The following is a 14,009-nucleotide window of genomic DNA, read 5'->3' as shown; positions in this document are numbered from 1 at the left end:
AAGAGGCTCAATAAATATGACTAAAAATGATAACTGCTAGGCAACAGGATACTCAGTGGCACTCTTCCAGATCTATTAAGATGCAAACTGGATACAGACACTAGACCATGCACAGAACCCACCTTTATTTTCGTAGCTTACTATCTTTTTAATTAAACCCATATTTTTTTTCAGTATACTAAACAATTATAGAAGCAGCTCTTTCAGATAAAAAAATAAAAAACCCCAGGTATCACAAACTTACAAACCTGCATGTTCTACTGAGATCAATAAGAGCCTTCAGTTTACTGGGAGTTCAGGCTGCCTTGCAGTTACATTTATAATGCATTCTGGTTCATTAAAACCAATTAAGATCACTGGCAGCTGTAAATAATTCAGTTAATCACTAGCTTTAAAGTGCAAAGAAATTGATGCTTCTGGTTATAAAAGTACTTTTAAAGGTTATATCACTTTTTGAAGGGAGAATATTAAAGGCTGGATTTTATGTATATCTATATACATATATATGCATACACATACCCATTCACCCACAGATGTATATAAAAGCCCAAGAGAATTTGTTTCATGAAGAAATGTAGGAGGACCTTTACAAAGGGCCTTGTGAGTGTTGGTTCCTTAGTCTTAAACATAAAATCTAAGACTGACCATGCAACACATGCAGCAGCCTGTATGAGGCATCAAACATATTGTATCTTGTATCCAGGTTCCATTTTACAGTTTCCTTATTACCTCCAGAACCATTATTCTGGAGAACATGCTGCTAACTCAACAAAAGGCAGAACCCTGCTGTGAAGAGCTCAGGGAAAAGCTATTACAGAAGCCAAAGTGTAAGGTGTGATGTTATTAGAATGTTCCTGAATAAGGAACTTAAAGCTATCAATTTGTTCTACTTTTGTTTTTGAAAGGGAGTAATGAAATCTTACTCCCAGGATCCAAAATGAACAAGAGATCCATCCCCTCCCTTTACTGTAAAAAACCCACGTCTTGCAAAATCTGTTTTAGTGGCTTATTTCTGGTCCAGGGATTTCAAAATGTATATGGCTATCCTCCAAACCTTCCTTGAAAGACATGAAATAAGACTGTGTTTTGTTTTAACTTAGAAAAAATATTCACATTGTATGCAAATTCCTTCCCTATGGGAAAAATTCACCATAGTGACAACGAGTTGTGAAACTTTGATTGTGCGAACCATGATGTGTTGTTCACCTTTCTGCTTTACCAGTTGACCTATCACTGAAGGGCAGAGGTACAAGTTGAACAGTGTTTGGTTCAGGAGTTACATGCACTAGCTTAGTCTTTGTTCAGCATAGCACCAGCACCCTAGTTTAACCTTAAGCGTTTCTGTATTCTTTGCTGAATTTGCAACAATAGCAGAAAGTCATCCCAAAATACAGTTCTCACAGTGACTTTTATCTGAACAAATGTATTAAATGGTTTCCAAATAAAATACGTAGACCAGGGGTTAAGGGGGTTTGATACTGAGTTTAATTGCTATTCTTTGGATGCATTCAAGTAATGCTAGTTTTTGGAAAGGCTGCTTTCTCAGCTCACTGTGATACTACCAAGAACCTCTGGCAGCCGAACAAACAAAATGAGTGTTGAAGAAGAGTGAGCTGGCTTTGCTATATGGCAATTTAAAGAAGAATGCTCTTCTAGTGACAAAGTCTCCACATCGTGCTATTATGCTAGCAATTATTGCAGAGGAAGTTTGTTCAGGATTTAGCCCCAAGGTTCCCTAAGCAAGTGTGGACGTTGACTTTCCTGTTGGTGATAGAAAGATTGACAGCTAACAGCAACCTTTTGTGTAGCAATGACAACTATGATTATTTTGCAGTTTCACTGCAATGTGATTAGATTGTAGACTGTGGCTCTGCTTGATTTTTTGATTGCTAAATTGATGGCCCCAAGCCAAATGGCTTTTGCTATGAGAAAAAAAACCCTGAAACTTGAATTCCCTGCAGTTGAATTGGTTTAACACATTCTAGTGCAGTATCATGCTTGTAGCAAATGAACCTTCTTTCTTAATGCACTTTGGGTAAAACCCACAGAAAGCACGGATAGATCACTAATGCATTCTGGAGCTGGCTCCAGGTGACTCTGCCGGAGACATCTGTTACTAAAAAGTTCCTCAAATCTGGTTGAGAGAAATGGTTTTCTATTTTGATTTAGAGAACGGTATAAATTTCTTTCCTCAGTTCCATAAAACTGTCATGAAGATAAAAGTCCTTCTATAATGAAAAAGTAGTTGTCGACAGACAACTGTGGGTACAGTCTTGGTTTTATGGAAATCTGGAAGTTGTGTTATTATTACCAGTGACACAAAGATATAATCTGGTGGATTCAGAATAAAGGAAGCACAGTAGTTTCTTTCTATTTTATATTTTTATAGGTGTGTTGCTAAGGGCACGTTTCTAAACTTGGAGAATTAATATTTTCAGATCATCTACTTTAGTGAAGAAGGTAAGGCATAACAAGATGATTGTTTATATGCACAAGAATAATGTGTTTTTCAACTGAACAGATGCTTAAAACAAACAAATAACAAAAGAAATAATGTCTCAAAAAATAACTTTTGAGAAAATCAAATCAGAATTAATTTCATCAGTTAAGAACAAATTTCTAATGGAAGTGTGGCTAATGAGCCCATCTTGGAAATTTTTAAATATATCCAGAAACTCGAGCCACAAGCTTATATTTGGCAAACACTATCACAATGTTCCAACATCATATAATAATACTGAGTTAATATAAACACAGACCACGCATGAGAAAGTTGCCTATTTATGCTTCATATATCAAATAAGATGATGGGAACATGCCAGTATTTAAAAAGATCCTATCAAAACGTAAAGGCTTTTCTTTCCATTCTCCACAAGAAAAAGTAAATTCAGAGAAGATGGAGACAGGAGCTAAGTTCTCTTCTTGGACCTTCCATCAAGGTCTCCATTCAAAAAACAACACAGCTTTTTATTTTCTCCCTTTCTAGCATCTAGGTATGCCTATTGGTCACACAAAGCGAGGCCGCTTTGTGAATGTACATGTTCATTTACAATCAGACTTAAAAATCCTCTAAAATAAGCTAATGTTTTAGAATATGTTCTTCCTCCTTTAGGAGCCTGGAGCATTTCTCTGCAGTTCAAGGCCATTCATTAGCAGCTGCCAGCTATGCTACAGGCCCCTCTCTAATCAGTCATTCCATCATCACTTTAGGACACTGGTAATGCTTGACAGGACTTTAATATAAAACTTCCCAAGGCAGTTGTCAGATGGCCATGAGTTCTGACCATGATATAATTCACATGTTCAGGAATGTAATTTCATGCTATGTGTGTTGCTGAACTGCAAGCTTTTAGTTCTGACTTCACGGTACTTAATCTCTTCCATGCCAAAAATTGCTTCAATAGCATCTTTTATGTTCAGCTGAACTGCTGCACTAGCCCTAGGGAAAAGTTTGTTTCAATGTGGATTTAAATTTTGCTGGAAAAAAAACCCTAATCAGACCATTTGATACAATTTACAGTGTTGCTCCTTCTGCCTGCCATGCGCAGGGGATGCAGAACAGCACTTGCCCACCTCATCCCTATCAACGACCAGTGCGCAGCATCTCTCTCCGCTGGAAATGAGGATTTCTTCTCTTCTCCTGCCCATAATACCTGTTCTCCAGAGGCTTTTGAGAGACTGGCCTCCTGAACACCTGCTGGTCTGCTGGAGCTGCACAGGTTTTGGACCACTGGAGATGGCCGCTCACTGCTGCACTGGCCCTACACACCTACATGGGCAGACAGCCCTGCTCCGGGGAACTTGCAGTCTCACCAGCAAGGCAGATCAAAAAGCACCATCTGTGGTGTGTTCCACACACACCAGGAAGACTGGAAGGGCCTCACTCAAGGGCAGATCTAGAAATTAAATATAAATCCCCAAGCACCATCATACCCATAGAACAACTCTCCTACTATCACCTTTAAGCTGGAAAGTGAAGAGTGACTTTGCATAGTGTCTTTCACATGGCTGCTTCTCAGATTGTCCCTGTGATTAAATGATCCCTCTGCAGAGCTAGCCCATCCCAAAGCAGCTAAAATGAGTGACTGAACGACATGAAAATAGCAGTCACCCCCCACAGATGGTGTGTCAACAGCAGGAGCTGGCAGTGCCCGAGTCTGAACAACAGTCCTCTAACTCCTGGTAAAAACTGGCCTTTTTTTGCAACATTTGGAGAGCAAGCTGTGCCTACTACTTCTCTCCCAAAATTTTTTTGTCTTGCTCGCTTCAAACTATTCTTCAGCCCAACCTGATGCCTGCTGTCCTGTGTTCAGGTTATAGCTTTCCTGCAACAGGGGCTGGCTTCCCAAATACCTGATGTTCAGGGCATGGTGCTGGGGATCCGTGCAAATGAGAACTCTCCCAAAGTATTCTGCAGAGCTGATGCCAGTCACATTTGCAGAGTTCCAGTGTTTAACAAAGACCTCACTCTGGGGACAAGAGTATTGTCCAACAAAGGAGGCAACAGAGACGTCAAATCTATATGCCAGATGTTGGTGTTGTAACTTGTACTGAGACTCCTTTCTCTTTGTACACTTGGCCTCACTGCCTGCAACGTGCGTTTCCCAGCTGGAAAGACCTCGTACACTTCTAACACTGGGAAAAAGAAAATTGCCCAAAGGGAAAAAGTACAAAAGGTTTGCCTCTGCTACAGGAAACTGAAACTGCCAACAGTCTGCTTTGCTGAACTGAGTATGTCGCCAGAATTAGGGTTTAGCAAGGTATCAGCAGTGTGTGCACGGACAGAAACAGAGAGAAAGAGTTTCCCACGTCAGGTTATTATCTCTCAAAACAACATAGAGTAGAGAAATAAAAATTCATGGATCAGAGCTCTTCACAATTTGGAATTTCAATCCATGAAGAACTCTGGGATTGTTCTCATTTTGTTACGTCCCCAAACTGGGATGCAAATCTCAGTCGCAGGAGTTTATCTATGCATGGGTTTAGGTATAGAGCTTTCATATATGTGTATAATATTTCACTTAATCAAGATGAAAATGTTTCATGCCACCTTTCTCTTTTGATTTTTTAAAAACAATGCAGTTGAAAACTAAATGTGTTAATATGATTACAATTTCCTGTAAAAATGAATAAGCCACAGAATTGTTACATTCATACAAAATGTTTTGAATTAATCAGATCATCGTTTTCCAGTGGAAGGCTATTCACTTGGGAGTTTCTGGCCAGCTGTAACTCTAGGATTTGGAAATCTTTCACCCTAGGAAATTAAAGAAGATCAGTACCATGAAAACATGGGAGCACAGTGGAGTGCTTGTTGTGACACTGTCGGGGTGCCTATCAGTCATGGGATCACCGTGGTGCTGAAGTCTTACTTTTTCATTTGAAAACCTTCACACCTTTCAACCCAGAGTACCACATGCGTATGAATAGATAAGCAGTACACCTAGTGTGCAAACGATGAGAAAACAGATAAAACTCCAGTAGATGGCGCTCAGAAATATCCAAAATTTGTGTCCCCGTGCGGCTCTGACGGGACCTTGGTGCTGTGCAAAGGGCAGGCAGCTCTGCCAGCAGCCCTCTGCAGCGCTGCGGTTTGGGTGACTCCATGCAAGCTGTTGGTCTGGCACAGCCAGGTCGCTGTCAGGAGACGATCAGGACTGCAGGACCTGGGCACAAAGGCTGGCTCAGCAGTGGCAGGCACCTGTTGCTCGCCCATGCGAAGGGAAATGGGGCCATGCGTGTCCCAGTTCCCCCCCGTTCTCCCTTAGCACCCTGCACTGCCATGCACAGCCATCAGTTGTATTTACTGGTCACTCTCCGGTCAGTGTGAAGCTAACAACAGAAAATACACATAAAGTTAATGGATGTAAGAGATCTGAGTCCTGTAAAAACACAGTGAAGTTTTGGAAAAGTGCTGAGATCCAGGGCAGTTGTAGAACTCAACTTGCGGGGTAGTAGGGGAGTGTGCATTCCTGTGCAGTTGTGTTGTTTAGTAACGGCCAGTTCTGGTGCCAGTTTTACATTTTGTAGCTCTGACTGGAAAGAGTTTGTTGTATCACAAAGATGATGGAGTAGTAATTCGTCAACAGAAGCACTAATGGTTTTACCACCATCAGGGGGATTGTTTTTGTTGACTATTTTGACCAAAGACCAGAGTGAAAGTTGATACCATCTGATCGAGTCACCAGCTGGTGGCTCATGTGAAAGGATCTAATAACCAGTTCCCCTGAAACACCACAAAGCCACCACCAGAAATGCATTAGCAACAACATGCTGCGATTCATCAGGTGCTCCAGGGTGTCTGGCAGCACTCTGTGTGGAGCCCAGATCTCCTGGCTGTCATCTGCTTTATACAAAGTAAAACAAAGCCTTTATCCAGCCAGAGAACAGATACATCGTGAGCAGCAATGGTGAAAGCCTTTCCCAGCTGGTTGCCAATGTGCTTCAGTCCTTCTTTGCCTTGTGTCAGAAATGTCATGGCCAGCAGGACCAGGGCAGTGACTGTGCCCCTGTGCTCAGCACTGGTGAGGCTGCACCCGGAATACTGTGTTCAATTTTGGGCCCCTCGCTTCAAGAGGGACATAAAGGGGCTGGAGCGTGTCCAGAGAAGGGCAATGAAGCTGGTGAAGGGTCTAGAGAACAAGTCTTATGAGGAGCTGCTGAGGGAATGGGAAGTGTTTAGCCTGGAGGAGGCTCAGGGTGGACCTTATTGCTCTCCACAGCTGCCTGACAGGGGCTGTAGGCGGAGGGGTGGGGGTGGGTGAGGGTGGTGCTGTGTGTCGGTCTCTGCTCCCGGGTAACAAGTGACAGGACAAGAGGCAACAGCCTCAAGTTGTGCCAGGGGAGGTTTGGACTGGATAGGAGGAAACATTCCTTTACTGAAAGGGTGGCCAAGCGTTGGAACAGGCTGCCCAGGGAGGTGGTGAAATCACCATCCCTGCAGGAATTTAAAAAGTGCGTAGATGCGCTGCTTAGGGACATGGTTTAGTGATGGCCTTGGCAGCGCTGGGTTAATGGTTGGACTTGATGATCTCCAAGATCTTTTCCAACCTAAATGATTCTATGATTCTCTGGAGTAGTTGCTTCTGCTTTAATGTAAGTATGAGCAAAACACATGTGTGCACACGGATTCTCCCTTACTTTTTCATTCCACCCTGAGCTCTAGGCTTGATGCTTTCACTTCTGGTCACTTTACAGTCCAACTGCACTTTTCTGTGTCTGGAGATAAGTCCCTCTAGTCCTGCCTCATATGACCAAGCAGCCTGGGCTATAGTGAAAGAGAGGTGGCTGCTCAGAAAAGCCATCTTAACCTCACTGATGCCAGCACACAGTGGGGCAGAACCTGAGCAAGGCAGCGACTGTGATGTGAACACTGTGCCCAACACAGATGAGTTCACATCTTTCACAACACTTGGAGCTGGTGGCAACTGAGGCTATGCCTGTCGTGTCCCAGCTGCTGTGATGAACGAACTGGAATATTTTGCCAAGGGAAGAAAAGCTTGTTTTCTAGGTCGATTTTTATTATTATTATTATTATTGTTGTTGTTGTTGTTGTTATTATTATTATTAGTATTAGTATTAGTATTAGTATTAGTATTATAAAATGCGAATTAAGGTGTTGGTCCTATTATATTTAATCACTCATCTTGCAAGAGCTGAAATGTTAGCAGTAACTTGACTGCCTTTCTGACCTTTGTGCAGGAATGACATTTTTCAATTCAGCAGTTTTGCCTTTGGCAAAAAGGGTAAGGGGTGACAGGATCGTTTGCTTCAAGCCTGGATTTCATTAAACTTAAGCTGTACCACTTTTGCTCCAGATCAGGCAACAATTGATCCAGTCATTGGACTTTCTTATGAAAACTATTTATAGGGAAATGGCTAAGAGATCAGGATGTTTATTTACAAATTTATTTTACAAGCCAGATTGATGGGTGACAAGCCCTTTGCTTGTGTGATAGCAGAAGTCATTCTTTGAAGCGCCATCAGTTTGTAGGCAAAGAATGAGATTCTCATGGTCTCTATCTAGCTAAAAACAAAAGTGGCAACACAGATGGTCATACATAACATACCCCATCAATTCCAGGGGACTAAGCCTATTCAACACGGACTGTGCATCTGACCCCAGCACTCTTAACTGAGATGCTCTTGAGTTACATGATGTGAAGTACAGTGGGATTTCAGCTCTTCCATTTCATGGAAGATGAGGAAAAATGATCATGGCTTGACTCAGAGAAACAGACATCTAGCTTGTGGGACCAGACATTTCTTAGCTGTCAGACTGCAAAGGGATTGGGGAGGTGGTGAGCACTAGCTTACAAACAAACTTCCATTTCAGCTGCAGCCCCAACATGCCCAGCCCTTCCAGCAATTATTTTGGCTCTTGGCCATCAGTCCTGGGAAGAAGCTTCCTTTTTTATGCTGCAAGCATTAAAAGTATACATATCTCAGGCTATTTGCCCCTACCTGTAGTCAAAGAAGCATATGTGTGTGTGTGTGTGTATATGACATTTTTTCTTTTTTTTTTTTTTAATAACAATACAGAACAGCACAAGATATTAAAAAATGGACTAGTGACTTTGGGTTTAAAAATGAGATGTCCTTCAGGAAAGGAAAGCTATCTCCTGCAGCTTTGACATGAGGAGAAAGCAGAGTAATATTCCACCTTAATAGTCCGAGAACCTCAGAGAAGAATCACCATATGAGAATCTAAACACATTTTGTCACTTGTGGTCTGGCAGAGGGGAAAGTGGGAATAAGAGATCTTCCTGTACTCCTCTCTGCATTCTGGCCAATGTCTATGCAGGACTTAGGGATGCCAATAACTCAGATCCACAAGGGGATGCTGGGGTAGTCTTGGAGAACACACACTTCAGTTTGCACTATGTCACAAACTGAATCCAAGTCTCATTTAAGGGATGATTTGGGCTCCCTTAACTCACCATTTAAACTCCCAAGAGTTTGTCCTGCTGAATACTGCATCGAACTACCTTTCCCAGGGACAACAGTGCAGTATCAGGAGAAACCTAGCTGCAAACCATTTCAAGCTGATCGCTCCTGTTCCCTCACCAGTGCATTTCCCTTGAGAACCGGTGAAAGGTGTTCAATGCAGCTTTTGTGTTCTTTTGGGGAATCTCAGCTAATTCACCTACAGGCATACTTTGTACTATTTTTAATTTGTTAAGCAGCCATTGTACTACTGGCAGCACAGTGAGAGTGCAGGCAAGAGAACAAAGAGCAGCAGGCAGCAAGAATGTGACACCATCTCTTCCCATGCAGCTCTGTTGCTGCAGTTCAGCCGGCTGGATGTTATTTTAGTGGCCGTGCATCCCACCCATGCGTTTCTGTGGGCCCAGAAGCCGCGCTGCTGTGACGCCTTGTGAGCTCGAAGCTTATTCATGTTCAGGAATGGGAGGGTCAGGGCCATCGACACACACCAGCATCCTGCTGCCTATTATTTCCTGCCAGCGCTGGCGTCGCACCAAGCCCTAACATGACAGGTGGATGGAGTTCACAAGGAAATAATGTCATGGGCCCGTTTTCCAGGAAAACCGTTAACTCTATTCACAAACTCAGGCCTTCAGATTGAAAGGGAATGTGGCTGAGAAGAGGTGGTGAAGGGCTGCTCTGGTGTTACTTCTTTCTTTTTAATAGATTTTTCATTGATATCTCTTGCTGCAGTACAGAAATCTTTACCTCTGTATAGTGCCTACCTCTTCAAGAGTACACTGTGACTGAATGTCTTATAACTTACAAAACCACAGGGGCACGGCCTCTGCAAATCCCAAATGGCCATTTGATTTCAGTCAGATTGGTAAAAAATTTAACTTCTGCCTTTTGCTGAGCTAACTGTTTCCTGGGAAACAGAAAAGGAGAAGAAATATGAGGTGAGACCTAAGACTGATGTTAAGCTGGGGACTTCAGGCATTTTATAAGAATGAAACTGAGGACGCAGCCAAGGATGTATCAGAAATAAGACTTACGTATTTTTAAAAGTCTCTGTCTTTCAACAAGGCACTTGTGTAAAGCTCTACTATCCCTCCGTGACTTTATGCAGTGTCCCAACATTTGATGTGTGTTCTTCCCTTTCTTTCCTCTTTTCCTCTCCATTTTAAAGTTTAATACTTTTTTTCTCTTGGTCTAGAAAGCACAGAAGAGTTAAGTGAAAGTAATCAATCCATAAAAAATGTTTTTCAAAAACACGATGTTTGCCACAAATGCAAATTTTTGGATGCACAAGTTAGGACAATAGGACTCCAACTGGCTGCTCACAAGAGGAAGGATTAGGTCCTCTGTCATGTTAATACTGACATCAACAACCTGAATAATAGCCAAAAGTTCAAGATGATTCTGCAGTTTAAGACCATTGTTCTCCCATATGGTTTAGCCTGTAAGATTTAGTCTACACATAGAGTTTTGCCAGGATTTATATAATTTTTCATATCATACAGTGCAGTTCTTGGCATGTTAATGTATCTTTATGTATAAAAGTCCTTTGTAATTGATAAAGATTTGTACTAATATAGCTAAAACATCCTACAGTCTAAAGGCATCAGAGGTATTGGAAATGCATATGCAAAAGACGGCTGCCAACACTGTTCTGCTCTTCTTATTTTGGAGCCCATTGTAAAAGCAGGTTAGGTGAAACTTGCTAATAACATGCAACAACCTCCATCTCAGATACTAAAGGAGCAGTAGCCCTGGACTTTGACTCTGGGTAAGCCTAGCTGAGGCAAGAAGACGGGGTATTCCAGAGGGTTGTTCCTGGCCTGACCCTTCTGGATCCTGATGAGACTCTCAGGCCGTTCCTTGTTCCATACTCTGAGCATGGTTCCTGTTCTGTAGAGCCGCAGTAACATTGTACATTTGGTGTTTGGTAACAGGAGCTCTCCCAAGTGTCCAAGGCAGAGAAACTTAACTCTTGACACAAATCCACAAAACTAACCTTTCTCTGTTTCTTTCTTTCCTCTTTTGCCAAATTATGGTGTTAGAACCACAGTCACGTACAAAACATGACATGTTAAGTGACTAGGGAATCATAAATTGGGTGTTTTGACTTGAACAAATACTAAGCATTGTCACACCGAACTGATTATTATTTTAAAATATTGTCCCAGGCTATAACTGGCTTTGTGTACAATAGCAATACAGGGTGTAGTTACAGACACAATTTCCTGTGCTTAGGTATTGAAATTATTATTTAAGATCCCCACAACATTTGCCCAGTGCACCAGCGCAGTTCCCCTATTAGATAATTTTCTATCCTTGTGACGGCAATTTTGCTTGTGCAAGCTGCCAGAGCTTTCAGGAAGGGAGAGACAAGCAATTGTGACAATAAAATTTGCATCAGCTCCCACCCAACTTCTCCCAGAACCAAAATACCATTTGTTGCATTCAAAGCCTTTTGACATCAGAAGGGAAGGTGTTTCTGAACTGGAAAGTCATTGTGATCTCCACAGGGTTGCATCCTCCAGGCTGAGTTCTGCCTCTCATGTTCCCATGAGAAACACCAAACAGCAACGGCAGAGTTCCATATGGTTTTGTATCAAATACTTGGTGGACAGCATAACCCAGCATCCACGCATGAAACCCCAAATCAATCCAGATTAAGTCATGGCATTCCAAAGCTGAAGCAGAACTTTTGCTGTTGGTAGCTGACCAGTTTGAAGGGGTTGACCCTTGTAAAAGCATTGCAAATGTGTCCTTGTAGAAAATGTTTCAGGTCTAACAGTTTCCGGAAAAATGAAGGTGCTAAGCCTGCCACACTGTACTTGTGTAGCACCTCTCCCAGAATAATTGGTTTTTAAGGGCTAAAACCAATGTACTGTTCCTGTGTTGGAACCAGGACAAGGGGTTCAGGGAGAGAGAGGATAGCAATGAAAATGTCTGTAATATGTAGATTTGCAGGAAGAAAAAACGTAAGACTGAGAGACTTGTGTTGGATGTCATCGTTGGTCATTCAGAAAAGATGCTACTACTACTTCAGACTGTCCCAAAATCAATGCACACGAATCATGGTGAAGCCTGCACCAGTTCCTAAGGCCACGTGGCAATTTAGTGATGAAATGTGAAAACACCTTCAACAGGATGAGGTCTGTCCAGCTCCTGCAGGACACCAGGACCAGGTGCTGGAATTCTTCCCTGTGAAGTTACTGTTTTGCTTCTCTGAATAAAGGATAAACAAGAGTGAATTCCTGTGCAGACTTTCACTCACTGCTTGATACAAAGATACTTTTGCATGTCCCTTGTCTCACCAGGATACAGCCGATGCTGCTGAGCTCAGCAGTGTGTGCTACAGCAGCCCTGCATTACTTAGAGGCCTCTCAACCCGTCAGTTAGCTGGTATTATGGGACACCATGTTGTATCTGAAGCTTTGTTATGCTAGGGTATCATGCCTAGGGTCACTGCAATGCTGTCTGTCACTGCTTACATGCTGCTTAATGCCTAGATGCTCCACAATAAGCAAGGCAGAGGGTGGTGTGGGCACTCTGCTGTGTCCTTGTATATGCAGCACAAACACAAAAGAGCAGAGATAAGGGAAAGGAAATCTCCTCTAGCAGTAGCAGAGCAACTCTTACTCTTATTTACCCTTCCTGAAAAAAATGCTCCCCAAACCCCATTGCCTCTGTTCCACAGAGTTTAGCCTTTTCTTTTGACTCGGAGCATAGCCTCACCTTGCACCTCTACTTTCCTTCCACACGCTGCACGCGAGCTTGCCTGTATCACAGCCATGGCAAAGGGAGGCCCCATGTATGGGAAGCCCTCTTCAGAGGTCTAACAGGCTGCTTCTGCTCTGGGCTCAGCCTGGGAAGCATGGGGCTGAGCTTGCTACACATGTACAGTAGAAACTGCTGCATCTCTACAGCCCCTACGATTCTCTCCTCAGCAGTCTGCAAAATTCCACTGAGGAAAAAGAAATGGGGAGGGGGAAGAAAGAGTCAGAAAAACTATTGTGTTCCCAGGGAAAAAAAAAATAAACAGCCCCATTTAGCTTATCCAGCTTTGCTAATGTCAATCACTTTTCTCATTTTAAACAGGAAAGACACCACTTTAGTCCACCTGTTCCATTATTTATCATGCTATGCATTTCCCATGAATTGTCACTCATGCAAAACCTGTACATCGTAAGGGGACACCCTAATATTTTTAATGACCTTAGGCAAAGTGATTGATATTAGACACCGGTGTCAGATGTTCTGGTGACGCAACATGTTCTCCTAGCAGCAGGAAAGCTTCCTGCTGTGATTAAGTTAGGGCTATGGAAGTGCTAAAATGTGTTGTCAGCTTTCCTCTGATGCAAGTGATTTTATTATAGCGTCTGGTAACCACGGAGTGTGGCAACGCAAATACTGACTCCAAACATCCCCTCCTGTACATATAGCTTGCTCTATTTAAAACATGAAGTGCACTTTGCAAATCCGGGGATAAGTTATGGATGTAACAAGCTTAAACCATGGAGGGCAGTGGAAAAGGCGGCACCTGAGCCAGAATGCCTGGGTTATTTCAGCAGGAGAAGCGTACAGCTCTGGGATGACCTGCAGAAGACAAGCCCCTGCAGTACCTGTTTGGCAGGCGTGCTCTGCAGTGGCACTGCCACAGCCACTGTGGATGCCAGAGGCTCTGGAGGGCAAAGCGGAGGCACAATAGCACAGGCCTTGCTTGCTGTAGCAACGGAAAGCAAAAATCACATCCAATCCTTTTTGGTCTGGAGAAAGCAAGGGGGGGGGGGGGGGGCGGTGTGTGTGATGGGGGAAGAGAGAGAAGAAAAAAAAAAAAAAAAGAAAAGAGGACTTCATGTCCATGTGGCCCCTTTGCCTTCTGACACCCTCATAGATGTTGGGGTGGAAGTCTGTGACTTGGCTCAGCACCACTTGTCCTTCACGATCTAGATGAAAAAATAACATTCTGGTTTGCTTCAATTTGCGACCAGTCTCTCAATTATTCATTACCTGAGAAAAGCTGGAAGACCTCTATAACACAAGAGTTACAGAATTAAACATTTCAGACACAC

The sequence above is a fragment of the Falco biarmicus genome, chromosome 1 (assembly GCF_023638135.1).
Source record: "Falco biarmicus isolate bFalBia1 chromosome 1, bFalBia1.pri, whole genome shotgun sequence".
Taxonomy (NCBI): domain Eukaryota; kingdom Metazoa; phylum Chordata; class Aves; order Falconiformes; family Falconidae; genus Falco; species Falco biarmicus.
The sequence above is the reverse complement of the archived record's forward strand: the minus strand, read 5'-3'. Positions refer to the sequence as shown.